The sequence below is a fragment of the Gracilinanus agilis genome, chromosome 2 (genome assembly GCF_016433145.1).
Source record: "Gracilinanus agilis isolate LMUSP501 chromosome 2, AgileGrace, whole genome shotgun sequence".
Classification (NCBI taxonomy): domain Eukaryota; kingdom Metazoa; phylum Chordata; class Mammalia; order Didelphimorphia; family Didelphidae; genus Gracilinanus; species Gracilinanus agilis.
Window position 1 is genome coordinate 198,393,444 of NC_058131.1, and position 14,968 is coordinate 198,408,411.

Consider the following 14,968-nt stretch of genomic DNA (forward strand, 5'->3'; position numbering starts at 1 on the left):
AATTTCAGTGAAATCTTTAAAATGAAATTCAAGTATGGCTTATGTCAAGAATTTCCCCCAAAAGAGAATACCATGAAAAGTATTCAGTGTTCAATATAAGTATGACAGATATTATGGCTATAGCAGGGAAGATTGAGGTGTAAACATACAATAAAATAGAGGTGCACCTAGAAAAAAAGGGAACCAAAAACACAAACTTGTATGGGCACAAAACAAAACATGAATGAGGGAACCCCCCCCAAAAGACTGTTTTGATTACACCTATAAGTTGAGAGAACCTAAAATTCCTTGTAGCCATATCTGGCATTCCTAGAGAGCTACTGCAATGAGAATGCAATTCCGGGTGTAAACAATCTCTAATCATATAAAGTTGAATTTAAACAGTTTAATAATCAATGTTTTACAAACAACATAATTAATTATAAATAAGGATCTATGCAATCTTACCTTTCTATAGTTCTGGATAGAATGACTCGATCTTCATCTTCTCCCAATCACTGTAATTACTGGTCAGTATCCTGTGTGAGATAAGGCTCAACATCCTTCTTAAGTCCTTGTCTGGTTCTTTGAACTGGGAACACATCTTACATGACTTCCATTATTCCCCAAAAGGATTAATGGCTTTTGGCCATCTCCTGTTATATCTTCTAACTAGAAATTCTAATATCTTCAGTCTTTGTATTCAGGAACAGTCTTGGAGAAGATGGTGTAACTGACTGGTGTTTCTCTTTGTGTTTCTTCATTCTTTGATTCATCTCACAATTATTCTACATTTTTTCCTGCAGTGTTTCTTGGAAGAACTAAGATTGACTAACTTTATTTTTTACATTTTCTTTTTTTGCTAGAAGTCTAATGATTTATTTTGTGGATGAGTAAACAGAAACTTTAAGATTTTAAGCAATTTACATAAAATACTAAATATAGAAAAATTAATTTTATTAACAATAGTTTTTGAATTTTTTCTTCTTTTTCAAGCATTGTATAGATATGAATGGTTATAGTTTGCATTTAAATATGTTGATGTATATATGACATTCTGATTGCTTTCAAATATCACAAAAAAACTGATGATATATATATATATATATATATAGTATAGACATTTTTATTCCTGTTTTTAGGGTAGCAAATATCTATAAGCTGTCCCTTGCCATGATATTATAGAGCAAGCTAGATATAGAAAGATAACTTAGGTACATGACTCAGACCAAATTTCTTTTTGCCTCAGAAGTTGCATAACATTGTACTTTAATGTGAATTCCCAAAATTGAAACATGGTGAAGCAAATAGGGTAAAGATAAAAGGAGAAGCAGAAATAAAAAGAAATTAGACTGCCAAATAAAATTGAGCAAGTAATAAATCCTTAATTTTCCTCTCCATAATTTCATGTCTCATTTTGAGGCTACAAAGGGGATTTTGTATTACTCTAGGCTTTATTATTTCTAATGAGGACGAAATGGCTACCTCAATAGAATTATTATTATGATAAATCTTAGAAAGTTACATGATATTATTTACTTAATAAATTAAAATAGCAAGAAGAAAGAATACTCAACATAACTAAGTATGTATTTCTTTGCGGGAAGGTTGATTATGAAACATTTCAGAGAAAAAAAATTTGCACCATCTTTATCAAGATTTTATGACAATATATTTTGAAAGGGAAGGTTAAAATGAATGAAAAAGTCTGAAAAATGATTTTATAATAGTATAATCATAAATCTGATGGCGGGGCAAATCTGTCAAAAGTCAATGCAACTGCACAGGGAGCTCTCAGGAATCAAAGTTAACATTAAGCAAACAATAGAGGGAAACCTAAACAAGGATAAATTTTTTAAAGATAATGATGTCACCCTAAAAGGATAGCATTCACAAGTCTAAGCTAGGAAGTGCTGATGGATGTGAAAAAATATAGACAAGGAATAAAAATTATTTTGGTGTCTGTTTTTATTTTATTTAGAGAAGGAAATATTAGGAGACCATTATATAATTTTTAAAGATAGCAGTTAAAAATGGTCCAATATATAAAATTCTGATTCTACTTCTTTATTTTTGATTGAAGAGAAATTTTTAAAAATAAATCGAAGCATCCTATAATCATGTGTTTTAAGAAACTAAAGAGCAAAACAGTTGAGGGTTTATTAAGAAGAAACTTCCCTGCTTTAAATGAGGAAGTCATTAAATATGTATTAAGTACCTAATATATACCAGGCACTGTGATAAATACTAGATAAAGTTTAGTTTGAAGAACAAGAAAATCTGTATACAAGGTTTTAAAAATGGAAATTGAGAAACCTCTGCAGGGATGTAACGGGGGACCAAGGATTTTGAGTAACTTGGTCTGGCAGGGCAGTTCCTCTAATACTCAAGGGAGTAAGTGCCTATCTGGCTCCCTGAGCTGGGTCAGTACAATCTGTATGAAAGGGATAATGCACCAAACTGTTCCAGAGAGAGACAAACACCTCAGGAAAAGGGGAATAGCAGTTGACTCGAGATGTTGCTTTAACTGGTCTTCTGAAATGTTTCTCCCCTGGAACAAAATGCTAGAGGGAGAGTGAATAGTGGTTGATTGGGACTTGGCTCAACCCAATAAAAGTAGACCCTCTCTCTCTAAGATAAGCCCAAACAGGTATCCCTTTTATGACCCTGTTTGATTAATCTGATTGCTTTTCAGGTGTAAAGATTTATTTGTAGAAAGAGAACAAAGATAGGGTAGGAAAGAGGTTGAAGGAATCCCTAACTTAAGGCAGCAAGCAACAGTCTCAGATCTTGACAGCCTCTGCTATAGCCAAGGCTAAAGTTTGATCCTCTTCTCTATCTATAGTTTCTCTGTCTGTCTTTCCTAGACTAATCTGCAAAGGGAATAAGTCTCTCGAGTAACTGGAGTAGTGAGTGATGAATCATGAATTAGGCATGATTCTGTCTATCTCAGGGAAAATCTCTGAGGATAGACTCAGGAATTCAAATCTGCTCCCTAGTTGATCTTGTTTCTTCTTTGACAGGAGATTCAGGATATAGTAGATTTTCAGTTGATAAGAGAGTCTTTCTCAGGAGTGGATTCACTTCCCAAAGGCCAGAGTGAGAGAATCAGAACTCTTTTCCCTCTCAGAGTTCCTCCCAACTCCAAATCTCCTCATTCTACCTCTCCTCCAAAATTCTAAGATTTTCCCTGTCAATCACTACTTCACCGCATTCTATAGCATCTCTTTGTGAGCACACACCTTCTTCCAAAATAACATTTCTTCAAAGGGTAACCAAAAACTTGTAAATGTGATTAGAGAAATTGTCAACTAGTAAAAATTGGGAAGAAATCAAGAATGGAAAAAGTTCAAGAAAGCTAGAGGGTGAAAAATGTTGGCTCACTTTTCAGAAATAGGGGGAGAGTAGATTGTGAAAATTATAGCTTGATAAATGTGATGTCAATCATCTGTAGAATTCTAGAACATGCTATTAAATAGTATATAAATATTTAGAAAGCAGATAGCAGCAGCCAGAATGAGTTTTCACTTCATTACAGCTTAAATAATTCTTAAATCAGTAGATCTGGTGAATGCCACAAAAAGCTCATCTATATTTCCACAATGGCATTTGATTAACATCGAGAACAAAATGGAATAATGTGTACTGATTGATTATAGTGTCAATAAGTTGCTTCATAGCTTATTGAACACTCCTACTCTAAGAAAAGTGATTAATAGATTGAGTTAAACCTGGAGCCCTCACTAAAATCCTCTTATTTTAACTCACCTTGGAATGTAGGTGATAGGCTTCTGTCCTGCTTTAACCAAGAGGGTTAGAAAGATTATTGATAATATGGAGCCTGGACATTTGAGAGCAGAGACTCTACCTAATTATCTTTGTAACTCTCCCAGTATCTACAGTGGTACTTTCCAAAATCAATTCTTAATAATTACTTGAAGGAATGGTCTAATATATAGACTATCAAATGGTACTTTTTTGAACATACCAGAAAACTACCATTTGCAAATAATACTCCTGATTTCATATCATTGGTCCAAGAACTCCTTCCAAGAATGTATATTATAGCCTATCTTGGCTTGCTTATTCAATGTAACTCTCATCTGTGTCTTCCACAAGAAGAATGTAAATGCAATATGTCTGAGGTATTTTTCACTTTCCCTTCAAATCATGAGAATGCCAGTGGAATTTATTAAAGCAAACAATAAAATTGGTAAACATAAAATGTAATTATATCTTTGTATAAGTGATTAATGCTTTTATTAGAGGAAACAACTTGTTAGAATAGTGGTTATACTCTGTAATCAGGAAGACCAGAATTTAAATCTAATTTCAGATACTTTCTAACTATGTGACCCTGGGCAAATCACTTAACTTCTGTTTATCACAGATTCAACATCTCTAAAACAGGGATAATAATAGAATCTATTATTGTATAAGAGTTCCTATTATGCTTATTTTTTATTAGCAACATATATGTGTGTGTATATGTGAGAGTATATATATATATATATACATATCTATATCTTATATCTATCTATATCTATCTTCTATATATCTATGTATCTATATCTATATCTATATCTATATCTATATATATATATGACTCAGTAGAAAATTGTCATCTTTCAGCAAAGTATCTTCCTTTGAGATATTGATATTTTTCCTTGGACAATATAATAGTGTATATAATGGCATTCAATGACAGCCTAATATAACTATCAGGAAAGACACAAAACAAATGCATGCATGTTCAACAAAATAGTCACCACTGAGATTGAGTAGAAACAGAGTAATACAAATTAAGGAGAGATTTCTAGAAGGTATTAAGCTCTTCCAGATATTCCTCTTTGCCGTGACTTTGGGTAGACTGAATTAAGCTATAATGTATCATAATACCAATTAGAAGATACGTATTTTTAATTTTTAATTAAAATTCTAAATTCTAAAATTTAATTTTTAATTTTATATTTTTATATAGTCTATAGTATAGTCTACATGATATAGTTATAATTATATATAATTATATAATTAATTTAAGAAGTATGCTATTACTATTCACATTATTTATTATTCCTGTTGACTCCTATTACTATTCACATAGTAAATATAAAATATTACCTGAAATTTATATGTTGCATAACATTTTAATAGAAATATAGACTTTTTGGGAAACAATGTGCTATCACTGGAAGTATTTAGAGATAAGAAAGAACTGGATTCTAATTCAAAATAAAAATAAGATTAAATGTATAAACAGACATTTATTTCCAAGGTTTCATTTATAATTAATGACTTTAAACCATCTGCAATGTAATCCTTTGGGGTTTAGGATATATACCTTTTTTTTCATTTTGGTAAATGAAATAGAAGGGATTTATATAATTTTGTTTCAGTAATTCATAGTATATTGAAGGATTGAGAACTGAATGAACTGTTTGAAAATTTTCAGAAAAATATTTTGAGTTGAGACTATATTTACCCTGCTCTCTTCCATCCTTAAAAGAAATTGATGCAACTGAAAAATAATGTGTGATTGAGTCCCACCATTCCCTAGTGCCACATCCCTCAAACAATATATTCTATGACCTGATAAATTTATAAATAATAACATTTAAAAAATTGAATTACACAATCAATGGACAATATTTGAACAAGATAATCGATAGCCTGAAATGAAATTTTTAGTAGCATCAATTTTGAAACAATTGCAATGGGCCAACCAATAAACTACCTTTACCATTGAGAGTTTTAAATAAGAGAGACATTCCAGCAGTTCCATAGTCCATAGGAATTCAGCCCAGCAGTGGGATTGAGCAGTTTACTAGTTCATGATTCTACTTTGTGCCAAAGCTTCTAATGGCAATTGTGTTTAGGAGGAGAGAGTTCAATTCTTTTTGTTACTTTCCTCTACCTTCTGTAATTTTTGGTCACATTTTTGTCAATTATGAGTATTGTCTATACCTATAATCTCAAGTGACTTTTATGAATTAGCTTTTGCTATTTATAAACAGCAACTCATGTCCTATTGTTCTATTTTGTGTCTTTAAATTTTACTTCATGTATTTTTTATTTAAAATTAAATTATTTTTTCAGTTCAATATAGAAACAGTTTTTAACAGTTATTCTCCGACATGGTAGATTCCAGATTTTTCTCTCTCCCACCTTCCCCCTTGCCCTGAGGCAATAAATTGTCTGATATAGATTATAACAATGCTTTTGTGCAATATATATATATACATATATGTATATGTATTTCTATATTGTTCATGTTATAATAGAAGACACATCAAATGTAGAAAAAAACTCCATGTATTTTTAATAAATACAGAATTTCTATTTTATTCCTCTCTCTCTCCATATATATATTTGATATTTCACAACTTTGTTCTGGACATCCTATAATGTTTTCCTTCAATGAAAGAGAATGGTAAGGGAGTGGTTCGAGATCAGCTTTATCTTTTGATATAATATCTATAATTTCTAACCTTGGTTGATTTTCTGCACTGACTTATTTTCTGCTTCTCAATTATTAGTTTTAGAATGTATTATTAAGCAATGTCAAACGCTGCAATACATATTCTTTTGCATATTCTTTTTTGTGTTTTTTTTTCACATGAGAGAAATTCAGTTGGTAGGTGTTGAGTAATATTGCAGCCAACTACCATTTCTGTTAGATGTTATTAATTTTTTCATAAATATTTTTAAGCCTCTAGAGACTGGTGACGAAGCATTCTTAGTTTCTATAGCTTGTGATGTTCTTAAAGCACTGACCTACATGATTTTATTTAAAATTTTATTTTGTCTTTTATAAATTATTGAACTAACAATTTGCTTCCACTATAAACTTGATAAAATAATTAATTGGTTCTTCCTCTTAACTAGATTATTTGGGATATTATTATTCAGAGTACTTGACAGTGATCAGTGAAAGTCTTGTCAGCTAAACGAATAACAGTTTAGGGATACTGAGCAGAAAGAGAGATAAGTATGTGGCATGAGTTCTTATTTGCTTAGATTTGAATTCTAGTTTTGTCACTAACTGTGATCTTGGGCAATTTATCCAATGGGGCTCGTTTTCACTTACTATAAATTTAATGAGTCATGACTAAAAGATTTAACTTCCTTTCTAGCATTTCAAGGTTTTTAAATCTGAACTTAAAAAAAACACCCAATTTTGACCTGATCAAATTTATGTTGAAGCAGATTGTTTTTTCATTTTTTTAAAAAAGTCTTTGTATTTTTATAGACATTAGATACCTATATCTCTGTGCTCAATGTCTACTAAACAAAATGTCTTTGCTATTTATTGTATAAGAGTGATTATTTTTAATGATTTTTGTTCTTATCCAATGTTTTCAGTCAAAAAACAAAATAACTGACCTCTTATGAGAAAACTAGAGTTGGACATTATAAAACAGAGCTGAATTTCTTTTCCTCTCTTTTTAATAACTAGCACCTGAGACCCCCTATTGCTGACAAAGGAGAGAGAAATTACTCCCCAGGCAAAGTGTGAAGTTTTTAATCAGCTTACATTGGTGAATTTAAATTAATTTTTGACAGGTCAGTTTTGCTTTCTTAGACAAGGTACTTTGTTTCAAATTTGGCAGTGTAGTGTGATTATATCTGTTGTTCAGGTATTCTGTCTAATCCAATAACTGATTAATGTGTCATGATTAATGTATTTCTGAAAATCTCTGAAGACATACCATAACTAAAAATACCCCAGGATCCTAAAATAATCTTTTAACAGTGAATAGTTATTATTTAGTTATACATTTAAAATTACTATGATTTTTCTCAGTAATGACTTCTGAAATATATTCTAATTGTATCATATGAGATGTTGAAAAGAATGTCATATTTGTTGTCTCTGAATGTTGGCATTGTCAACCATATTTTTTATTCGATAACAGAAAAAGAAAGCATGGACTTAATCTTCATAAGTATGTTCTCCACCATGTCACCCTTAACTTTTTTTGAATGAAAAACTATCCATAAAGCAAAAAATAATAGTATTGTTTCTGTGTTATATATTGAACAGACTACAGTAAAATATGTTCAATATTATTACTATTATTATTTTATTTTTATCATGACCAAAAATGACTATAACAATATTAGAAAGGAAAACCATACTTTGCATATCTGACGTAGTCTAGAAAAACAAATCCATACAATTGCAATGACCAAAAATTAATTTCTTATGCTGCACCCAGGGTCCACATTCTCTCTGCCACAAGGCAAGTGATATACTTTTTTATCAGTCACAGAATATCATGGTTTGTTGTTCCATTAGCAGAAGTTTTGCATCTTTCCAAAATAATATTCTTTATAACATTGTTGTTACTATTCTGGATCCATTTACTTCAGTCGGCAAAATTCCATTCAAGTTTTCCCAGGTTTCTTGAAAAAAATTTTCTTTATATAGTGTAATATTGCAGCATATGTCTATATCATCATTTGTTCATCCTCTTCCTCAGTTTTAACCCCCACCGAATTTGCTAAGGAAAGAAAAAAAAGAAAACAGAAAAACAGTTGCTATTCTATTTTGTTATATGTCCTCCCCCCTTCTTTTTCTTTTATGTCTTTTGAGTGTAGACATGTTTTACTGTACTGGCCATTTGTTCTTTGACATGCATGGGTTAATCTTTGAGACAGTCATTTGGTACTGGTATTATCAACCAGGTAAAGAGAAGAAAACAATATGGAGGAAGCATATGGACTTCAGTTTTTCCTGACCAGTATTCAGAGACAACTAGTAACTCTCATGTGAGGGCTTGCCAAGCCCTTTTCAGAGCTGCTCATTCACCTTTCCTGTCCATACTGAGAGCCTAAAGGTTAAACATAAATATGGTCGATGTCTAGTAGGAAGGCTTTCCCCTTTTCTGAGTGCTACTTCTATCCCACCTCCCCCTTTTTTCTCACTTCCCCATTCTATTTCACATACACTTCTGTCTGACTATTTTTTAATTCTGGAATGGAAGATGTTCCTTACTGTCATTTTTCATTTGATTTTTAGATTCTTAATTAGTCTAATATGTATATTATATTTCTCTCTGGAAAATATATGTGAGAGTTGTGTGGTCTGCCTCCACTGAGGCTCTACTAGTCAGAAGTCTCAACTCTATTTTTCCTGAGAGTCTTTCTACCTCTATATCTTCATTTTTACTTCTCTTTATTAGATTTATTCAGACAATAGAAGGAATTACAAGAATTATATTTTTATTCATTTTTCAGCAGCTTAATAATAAAAAGAGAAATTATCATCAAAGACCCCAGCTTTAGGGATAAGAACTCATTTGACCTTAATGAGTTCTTTAAATTTTCTCTTTCTTATTTACTTTTTTGGGCTTCACTTATGTCTCAAATGTTTGGAGTTTGAATTTTTTGTTTAGGTCTAGCTTATTCCTTAGGAATACTTGGAAATCTTCAATCTTATTAAATCATCATTGTTTCCCCTGAAAGAATATACTCAGTTTTGCTGCATAGGTAACCCTAGTTTGTAACCCGAAATCTTTTGTCTTCCTGAATATGACATTACATGCCTTTTGATTCTTTAAAGTAGAAGCTGTTAGGTTCTGTGTGATCCTGATTGTAGCTCTGTGATATTTAAATGGTATCTTTCTGACTGCTTGAAGGATTTCCTCTATTATTGCTCAAAGGTGAGGCAATGGAGGATAGACAAGAAGGTGCTTCTATAAGCTGGGCCTAATAATCTGGCTCAAGACCCGCAGGTGGTAAAAGGATTAAGGCTGAGTGGGATAGTGATGTCTGGATAGCCACCAAGGTGTGCTGGTAACTACCAGGGCTTATGGATGATCAACTCAGCTAAGCACCTGACCCCACTAACAGTTCCCAAGCTGATGTTATAGAGGGAGAAGCTGTATATGTTGTTCAACAGCCACTCTGGTTCCTTGACTTGAGGTTAGGTTAAATGATAAAGCTTGGTAATGGGCTAGTTGTTGGTATTTGAATGGATAATGCAAACTGACTGCGATTTTGATAATTCCCTTTCCCCTTTGGTTGTAGTTATTTACTTGCCCCTTGGAATGAATGCCAGTCTTCACTTGAATCAATTTTAAACAGGGTTTAATGCTTTGACTCAAAGAGGGTAGGAATGTAGTGATAATCTTCTTGACAGCTGTGTTGTTGTTATCTCTCAGCTCTGTTTAGTAATAGGTGAATGAACTTCTTGTGGCAATAAGGTATGGATACTGGATCTGTAGGTCTGTAGACCTATTCACTTTCCACTACCCTCTACCCTCCAGAAATCCCTACTCAAGACTGAAACCTTCGAGTGGCTGAGCGCCTGGGCTTTTGTAGTGTTGGTCCCAACTGTCTTTTGCCCTTGGATCATGCCATCTGGGTAAATTCCATGTTCTGTAACCTATGATCTGTCACTCAAGCTGTTCTACATCTTTTTCTAGAAGTCATCTATTATACCTCCTAAGCTTGTTGGCTTTTGATTTTAGCTATTACATTCCTGGAAACTGTCATTTGAGGATTTCTTTCTGGAGATGATCTGTGAATTCTTTAAATTTCAATTTTATTTTCTTGTTCAAGGATTTCTGGGCAGTTTTCTTTGATAATTTTTTGTAATATGATGTCCAAGTTTTTTTTCTTGATCATGACATTCAGTAGTTCAATAATTCTCAAACTTTCTCTCCTTGATCTATTTTGTAAGTCATTAGTTTTTTCAATAAGATATTTCATATTTTCTTCTTTTTAAAATTCTTTTGATTCAGCTTTATTGATTTTTTTTGGTTTCTCATAAAATCATTGGTTCTAGATGGTAAATTCTAATTCTTAAGTATTGATTTTCCTGTCAGTTTTTTGTTCTTCATTTTTCAATTGGCCCATTTCACCTTGCATCATTTATACTTCTCCTTGCATCACCTTCATTTCACTTTCCCACTTTTCCTCTGCCTCTCTTAATTAGTATTTGAAGTCTTTTTTAAGCTCTTCCAGAATCTGTGTCCAAACCATATTTTTCTTTTGCATGTATTTACTTTTCACTGTCCCCTTATGTGTCTGTATCTTCTTTTTTTCTCCATTAAATTCTTTAGAATTAGGTTTTTTTTAATCATTTGCTAATTTTTCCTATCTAATTATAGGTAGTCTCTGTTTTCTGGGAAGTTGAGGTACTCTCTTAAGCTTCAATATTTCCCTGATGCCATTTTTAGCTTATTTTCTGGGTTTTTATCAGTTTCAGTTTTTGGAGGATGATGTAATGGTCTGAGGGCTGAGAAAGTCCTCTGCCCATGCTGATTCAATTGATTTTTGAGATGCTAATAGTTTAAAGACTTGCCTCTGCCTTTGGTGTAAGCTTTTGATCTCACTCTGCACTTGATCAGGTCTGAGGCTGATCAAATTCTATCACCAGGCTTAGGCTAATGTTTTTGTTCTCACTGTGTACTTGATGCAACTAGGCACACCCTATGTTGCCCTGTCCTTGAGTTCTGCCCTTAAATTTGGGCAAAACGATTGGATTGGTGATTGGGGTTTCTGAATTGTGTCCTTACCCCAAAGAATAAACTTTATCCTTATCCCAATTCCAGAATGGGATTCCTGGGTTTGCTCTGGGCCCACACAGATCAGTCCACTTTGGCACAGACTGCACTGAGTTGAGACTCTGGACTTCTCCTCAGGTTTGAAATTTCAAGGAGTGTGAGTTGACTTGCGCCAGTATTTGCCCAGGCAGGATAGCAGGATCTGAACCTTGTTTTGGAATTAGGTTCCAAACTTGGGACAGATGATGTGGAGTGGGAAGTAGCTTGCTCTTCCCTCCTTGCTACAGCCTCTTTCTGGCTCTCCTCTCCTCTCACACCAGTGTCCTAGATGTTCTCTACCTACCTTATGGGTTTTTCTTTTTCTTGAAAGTTGTTTCACTCTATCTCCTTGTTGGTTCTTTCACTCCTCTGTTCCTTTTGAAGTGATATTTTAATCTTGGTAAGGATTCTCATGGTGACACAGAGTTCTACTATCCTCTTAATTAGTACATTATCTTCTATTTTTACTTCAGTTTTTGTGTTTTTTGCTATTAAGGATCATTCTTACTCTAATATTTCAAATTTTTGTGATTTTAAGTAATGTATAAATGCTAAAACAAATATTCCATTATTGAATTGAATTCCATTGTTATCATATGTAAGATGAATTAACTTTGTTTTTCTTGGTTGCTATATGACAGAACTAGGAGCAATTCTTAAATTGGAAAGAGGCAAATTTAAGTTGATTATATGGAAAAAATATATTTCCTTAGTTTCAGAACAATTGAAATATGAAGTGAAACCTCAAAGAAAATGGGAACTTCCTTACCTAAAGCTTTCAAGGTAAGGAAGGATGAAACCTTGTTGCTTATATGAGTCATTCATAAAAGGATCATTGATAAAGAAAAAATAAATATTTACAGAAGAATATCTTATTTGGGATCTATAAAATTAACATATTTTTGCTGAAATGTATTTTAAAATTATAAAATCTCTCCACTGAATCCATAATATATAAATAATTCTTATGCATTTATTTTTAAAATTCATAACAATTATCAGAAGAAAAACAGTAGTCATGAGAAAAGGATGACTGAGGAAATCAGCTTATTTAACTTAATGTGATGCTAGTAGCAAAGATTGTAGTATCCCAAATGTAAACATACACAATTTCAAATTCCATATAAAATTCTAGAAAGAGATAATTTCCTGTTTCTGCACACTTGATGTTAATGGGACAATATATAGAGATAACAGTCTAAGTTCTTTACTTTTACTCTTTTACTCTTGTGGATCCCATACCTTGTATGTAAATTGTCAGTTTATTGGTCATGAATGATAGAAGATCTGCATTCATTCTTTTTTTCAGGATTGAAAATTGATTTTTAATAATATATTATAACTTGGACACAGGTTGGGTAACAGAACAAGAGCTGGATTGGCTGTGGGCTTGCATGGTGCTGAAGGACTGCTTGAAGGCTGGTGCTCTGGGCTCCAGTATCAGGTCTTTCCAAGAGGCTCTCAGTCTTTGGGATTGGTGATCTAGGAGGGCAGCAGGGCCCTTTTGGTGCAAAGGAGGCAGCGGGGTGGCTACTTTAAACATGGTGTTGCTATTGCTGCAGCTCTTTCTTGATGCCTTGCTGACCAGGTTCTTGGCTTTCTCAGTATCTACCAGAGCAGTTTCCTTTGCCTTCTCAGTTGTTTCCTTAGCTATTTCAACAAGTATCTTAGGAGTGACACCTTTCAGTTTGGCCATGGTGTACTTGAAAATTTTGAAGTTCTTGGTCACATTACTTTTGAATCTAGCTAGGCCAAACTCCTTTCCAACTCTGGACACCCCAAACAAATTGGAGGAGACCCAGCCCTCCCATTGGATTTTGGTCCAGCCACCATTTTCAGGTTCATATAGTAAACACATTTTTCCTCCACCACTATCAGTAGAGCTTGATTAATGTCCCAGTTAAAAGTGGTCATGGTCTGGTTCTGTGAATCCACTAAAGAGTCCTCCAGGATTTACACCCTGTGGGCTATGTTAGCAGGGTAAAATGACTCTGCCCAGCAGGACGTCTTGGTTTTTGTTAGTAGCCACCTGGATAGCTGCTTCTTTTCAGGAGTCACCTCCCAGTGCGCCAAGTTCTCCATCAGCACATTTGCTGTAGGGATTGGGATAGCACTGCTAAAAGGTAATGAACACTCAGTCCCAGGAGCAACAGAGCATGCTCTGTCCCAAGAAATACTTCACCATCCTCCTGGCAGGGAGTTGGGGTCTGGCCAGGGTCAAAATGTCCACATCTTGGGGATTAGGGAGGGAAGTGTCGTTGCTGGGGTCTTGCTCTCGTTCACAGTCCCAAATCTGATGGCATGGCCACCACCATGATGGTATGTTGGAGATCTTCATTCTTTTTTTTTCAGTTTATCAATTAAGTGATTGTCAGTAACTTTATTTTTTTTTCATTTAATAATTTTTATTTTTTAGAAAAGTTATAGCCTGGTATAGCCTGAAGGATATAATACCTACTTCATTGGGCTTAAGGGAGAATGATCCCCTTAACTATTCCAGTGTCACTGATCTTGCTGTTACCCAAAAAAGGCACTTCCTCAATGCCTAAATCTGAATCTTTTCTTTGGCTATTCCCAATGCTTGAGATGCTTTCCCTCCTCATTTCCACTAAATGATTTCCCTGATTTCCTTCAAGTATTTGCTAACATTTCATCATTTACAGCTAGCCTTCCCCAAACCCTTTCAATTCTAGCGCCTTCCTTCTTCTGTGTTCTATTTATCCTATGTATAACTTGCTATGTATATATTTGTTTCTGTTACATCCCTCATTAGAGTGTTATTTCCTTGAGGGCAGGAACTGTCTTATGTCTCTTTTTCTATCTTCAGTTTTTAACACAGTAACAGGCATAAAAGAGATACATATTTTTCATTAATTTCTTGATTATCAGTAGTTAGTACCCCTTCCTTTTAGCTTTTATAGTTTTCTCTCTCCCATTTTCCTGCCTTCTAGCTTCATATTTTTATTTTTAAACCCTTACCTTCCATCTTGGAGTCAATACGTGTATTGGCTCCAAGGCAGAAAAGTGGTAAGGGCTAAGCAATGGAGGTTAAGGGACTTGCCCAGGGTCACACAGCTGGGCTTTCTGGCTTCATTTTAAAGAATTACTTTGTTAAAAATAAAATAACATATATAAGCCCAGAGATCTTCATTTATGCAGCCTTTTTTTGATTAGGAATCAGATGGTGTTTTAATAACTTAGGTCTAGAATGTATGGATTACTCTTAAAGCATTCATTACAAAAGTGAACGTTGATCAACTTTTGAAATCCTTTGAGTGATTAATTACTTGATCAATTTAATTATGTTTTTCATATATATTTTTGAATGACACTACTGATTATTCCAAATGGAGAAACCTGCAATAACATAAATAAATCAGAAAACCCATACTTTTGGGTCTCTCCTCATAATAACAGATTTTTTGTGACATAGTAAG

At 33.5% G+C, this 14,968-nt stretch overlaps 1 protein-coding gene and 1 pseudogene across 1 annotated transcript in view; one reads left to right on the plus strand and one right to left on the minus strand.

Moving 5' to 3' along the window:
• The window catches only part of SNTG2 (syntrophin gamma 2), a 622,101-nt gene that overhangs the window by 79,824 nt on the left and 527,309 nt on the right, over positions 1–14,968 (plus strand). The gene's annotated exons all lie outside the window — the stretch shown is intronic.
• Positions 12,868–13,716, minus strand: LOC123236584 (annotated as a pseudogene).